This window comes from Rhinoraja longicauda, unplaced genomic scaffold (assembly GCF_053455715.1).
Source record: "Rhinoraja longicauda isolate Sanriku21f unplaced genomic scaffold, sRhiLon1.1 Scf000066, whole genome shotgun sequence".
NCBI lineage: Eukaryota > Metazoa > Chordata > Chondrichthyes > Rajiformes > Arhynchobatidae > Rhinoraja > Rhinoraja longicauda.
The window spans coordinates 510,118-515,423 of record NW_027601284.1 but is presented as its reverse complement, the minus strand read 5'-3'; positions in this window follow the sequence as shown (position 1 = coordinate 515,423).

Genomic DNA, 5,306 nt, shown 5'->3' with positions numbered 1-5,306 from the left:
CCTGTGGGCGCGGTGGCCAATCAGAGTTGCTCTTTCCACCCCGGCAATAGATGATGCCATAGACATGGGCGCGGTGGCCAATCAGAGGTCCCTTTATACCCCGGCAACAGGAGACGTCGGCCAATCGTCTGCCGCTCTTCCACCTGGCCAATCAAAGGCCTCTTGCCCCCCCTGGCAAAAGATGACGCCTAAGCCATGGGCGCGGCGGCCAATCAGAGGCGCCCTTTCTCCCCTAGCGGGGAGAGATATGCAAACTGAATTGACATGCATATGCACACTGATTGGACACGCCTATGCACACTGATTGACACGCCTATGCACACTGATTGACACGCCTATGCACACTGATTGACATGCCTGTGCACACTGATTGACACGCCTATGCACACGGATTGACACGCCTATGCACACGGATTGACACGCCTATGCACACGGATTGACACGAATATGCACACAGATTGACACGCCGATGCGCACTGATTGACACGCATGTGCATACTGATTGACACGCCAATGCACACTGATTGACACACCTATGCACATTTTTCCCCTTTTCCCTCCTTCCCTTGTCCTGTTTCTCTCAACGAAATGGCCGCCACATGTGCTCGCTGTTTCTTTTTATCAAAATGGCCGCCACATGTGCTCGCTGTTTCTCTCGTCAAAATGGCCGCCACATGTGCTCGCTATTTGACGCTATTTGTCCGATCCCTGGTGAGACCACACCTGGAGTATTGTGTGCAGTTTTGGTCTCCTAATTTGAGTTTAGGAGCAAGGAGGTCCTTCTGCAGTTGTACAATACAATACAATACAATACAATACAATATATCTTTATTGTCATTGTACAGGAGTAAAACAAGATTGGGAATGTGCCTCCCATACGATGCAATAAATGAATTAGCTAGTCAGTATTAATTTAAACAACCCAATGAAACAAATTAGAACAGTTTTAAAACAGAATAAAGTGCAAGTAGATGTTGAAAGACTGGAGCGACTAGGCTTGTATACACTGGAATTTAGAAGGATGAGAGGAGATCTTATCGAAACGTATAAGATTATTAAGGGGTTGGAAATGTTAGAGGCAGGAAACATGTTCCCAATGTTGGGGGAGTCCTGAACAAGGGGCCACTGTTTAAGAATAAGTAGTAGGCCATTTAGAACGGAGATGAGGAAAAACCTTTTCAGTCGGAGAGTTGTGAATCTGTGGAATTCTCTGCCTCAGAAGGCAGTGGAGGCCAATTCTCTGAATGCATTCAAGAGAGAGCTAGATAGAGCTCTTAAGGATGGCGGAGTCAGGGCATATGGGGTGAAGGCAGGAACGGGGTATTGATTCGGTAGCCATGATCACATTGAATGGCGGTGTTGCCTCGAAGGGCCGAATGGCCTCCTCCTGCACCTATTGTCTATTGTCTATTGTCTATATGTACCGGTTCACTCTGCGATGTGACCATCCAACTCAGCAGGACCGGTTCATAGCAGCTATGGCCCTGGAGATGAAGCTGTTCCTGAGTCTGGAGGTGCGTGCGTAGAAGGCCTTGTATCGTCTGCCCGATGGTGGAGCTCCCCAACAGACAGTTGCAGGGGTGTGAGGAGTCTTTGCGGATGCTGGTGGCTTTTCTGAGGCATCGTGTGTTGTAGATGCCCTCCAAGGCTGGTAGCTGTGTTCCGATGGTCCTCTGAGCTCTATGGACTACCCGCTGAAGAGCTTTCCTTTCTGCCTCCGTGCAGCTGAGGTACCACACAGGGATGCCATGCGTTAGGATCCTCTCTATGGTGCAGCGGTAGAAGGTCGTCAGCAGCTGTTGGGGCAGACCGGACTTCTTCAGTGTTCTCAGGTAGAACAGTCGTTCTTGACCAGCGCAGTGGTGTTATTGGACCATGTTAGGTCCTCCGAAATGTGGGTGCCCAGAAACTTGAAGCTGGACACTCTCGCCACACTGTCCCCGTTGATAAAGGTCGGGGCGTATTCCCCGTTGTGTGACCTACGGAAGTTGGTGATTAGCTCCTTGGATTTGGTGGTATTTAGGGGCAGTTTGTTATCCGAGCGCCAGTCCGCCAGGTTCTGTAGTGTGTTTCATCACCTTTGGTGATCAGCCCGATCACCGTTGTGTCGTCTGCAAACTTGGTGTCGAATGCAGGAACACAGTCGTGTGTGAAGAGGGAGTAGAGCATTGGGCTCAGGACACAGCCCTGTGGTGTGCCGGTACTCAGGGCGATAGTGGAGGACAGGTGCGGGCCCATTCTCACTGCCTGCGGTCGATCCAGCAGGAAGTCCAGGATCCAGTCGCATAACGACGACCTGGTGGAGTTTGGTAATGACCGTGTTTGAAGGCAAAGCTATAGTCAAGTCAAGTCAAGTCAAGTCAAGTCAATTTTATTTGTATAGCACATTTAAAAACAACCCACGTTGACCAAAGTGCTGTACATTTGATTAGGTTCCAATAGAAAAAAAATGAAAACATGCAAACAGTTCACAGCGCCTCCTCAATGAGCCTCAAACGCTAGGGAATAGAAATATGTTTTGAGCCTGGACTTAAAGGAGTCGATGGAGGGGGCAGTTCTGATGGGGAGAGGGATGCTGTTCCACAGTCTAGGAGCTGCAACCGCAAAAGCGCGGTCACCCCTGAGTTTAAGCCTAGACCGCGGGATAGTGAATAGCCCCAAGTCGGCCGATCTGAGGGACCTGGAGTTAGAGAGGGGGGTTAGAAGATTTTTGATGTAGGGGGGGGAATGTCCATTTAGGGCTTTATACGTGAATAGGAGGAGCTTGAAGTTGATTCTGTACCGTACAGGGAGCCAGTGGAGAGAGGCCAGGATCGGGATGATGTGGTCCCTTTTACGGGTACCCGTCAGGAGTCTCGCTGCGGCGTTTTGGACCAGTTGCAGGCGGGACAGGGAAGATTGGCTGATCCCAGTGTATAGGGAGTTGCAGTAGTCTAGGCGGGAGGAAATGAAAGCGTGAATGATTTTTTCTGTGTCGTCGAATTGGAGGAAAGGTTTGATTTTAGCTATGGTTCGAAGTTGGAAGAAGCTGGCTTTTACCACAGCGTTGACTTGCTTATCAAATTTTAATGCAGAGTCAAATATCATGCCGAGGTTTTTGACATGCGGTTTGACTAGGCAGGATAGGCTTCCAAGGCTGCCTGTTATCAATTTGATGGAGTCGGGGGGGGCCGAATAGGATGACCTCAGACTTGCTCTCATTTAATTGGAGGAAGTTCTGTGCCATCCAACATTTTATGTCCTGAAGGCAGTGTGAGAGGCTGTTTAAATTTGACTGGTTGTTGGGTTTCAGGGGGAGGTAAAGCTGAGTGTCATCGGCATAGCAGTGGAAAGAAATGCCGTGCCTTTGAATGATTTGGCCAATGGGGAGCATGTATAGAGAGAAGAGAATGGGGCCTAGGATGGAGCCTTGTGGAACTCCGCAGGAGAGGCTAGCTGGAGCAGAGGAATAACTGCCTATGTTGATGGCGAAACTCCTATCTTTGAGGTACGAAGCGAACCAGCTCAGGGCAGTGCCACCAATGCCAACCGCGTACCGGAGACGGTCAGTAAGGATGGTGTGGTCCACTGTATCGAACGCTGCGCTGAGGTCGAGAAGGAGCAGGATTGCACAGTCGCCGGTGTCGATGGCGAGAAGCAGTCAACGAGTAGCATCCTCACGTACGTGCCCTGTCTCTCCAGGTGAGTCAGGACAGTGTGAAGACCCAGAGTGATGGCGTCCTCTGTGGATCTGTTTGCCCTATGTGCACATTGATGCGAGTCCAGTGAGTCAGGGATGCTGGATTTGATGTGTGAGAGGAACAGCCTTTCAAAACACTTCATGACTACCGGAGTTTGGGCAACCGGGCGATAGTCGTTCAGGTTGGTGATCTTTGCTTTTTTCGGCACCGGCACTATGGTAGACGACTTCAGGCACTTGGGGACAGTAGCCAGAGATAACAACAGGTTAAAATCCTGGTGAATACCTCAGCCAACTGTTCAGCACAGTCCCTAAGTAACCCTTCCTTGAACTCCATCCGAGCCTGCGGCCTTGTGTGGCTTGACCGTTCGCGGAGTGAGACCGCACCTGGAGTACTGTGTGCAGCTTTGGTCTCCAGATTTGAGGAAGGACGTCCTTGCTATTGAGGGCGTGCAGCGTAGGTTCACCAGGTTAATCCCCGGAATGGCGGGACTGTCGTATGTTGAAAGACTGGAGCGACTGCAGACTGCAAATTTGCCGATGATACAAAGCTGGGTGGTAGTATGAACTGTGAAGAAGATGCTATGAGGTTGCAGGGTGACTTGGACAGGTTGTATGAGTGGGCGGGTGCATGGCAGATGCAGTTTAATGTGGATAAGTGTGAGGTTATCCACTTTGGTGGTAAGAATAGGAAGGCAGAGTATTATCTGAATAGTGTCAAGTTAGGAACAGGGGATGTACAACGAGATCTGGGTGTCCTAGTGCATCAGTCACTGAAAGGAAGCATGCAGGTACAGCAGGCAGTGAAGAAAGCCAATGACATGTTGGCCTTCATAACAAGAGGAGTTGAGTATAAGAGCAAAAAGGTCCTTCTGCAGTTGTACAGGGCGCTAGTGAGACCACACCTGGAGTACTGTGTGCAGTTGTAGTCTCCTAGTTTGAGTATAGGAGCAAAGAGGTCCTTCTGCAGTTGTACAGGGTCCTAGTGAGACCGCACCTGGAGTACTGTGTGCAGTTTTTGTCTCCAAATTTGAGGAAGGATATTCCTGCTATTGTGGGCGTGCAGCGTAGGTTCACCAGGTTAATTCCCGGAATGGCGGGACTGTCGGATGTTGAAAGACTGGAGCGACTAGGCTTGTACACACTGGAATTTAGAAGGCTCTTATCGAAACGTATAAGATTATAAAGGGGTTGGACACGTGAGAGGCAGGAAAATGTTCCCAATGTTGGGGGAGTCCAAAACAAGGGCCCACACAGTTTAAGAATAAGGGGTCTGCCATTTAGAACGGAGATGAGGAAAAACTTTTCCAGTCATTTAGTCGTGAATCTGTGGGACTCTCTGCCGCAGAAGGCAGTGGAGGCCAATGCTCCGGATGCACTCAAGAGAGAGCTAGATAGAGCTCTTAAGGATAGCGGAGTCAGGGGGATATGGGGAGAAGGCAGGAACGGGGTACTGATTGAGAATGATCAGCCACGATCACATTGAATGGCGGTGCGTACAGGCTCGAAGGGCCGATTGACCTTCTCTTGTACCTATTGTCTATTGTCTATTGATTGGGGAGAATCCAGCTTGTGGGGGTGAGGGGAATGGGAGGTATCCAGATTTGGGGAGTAGAGGAAGGGAGAT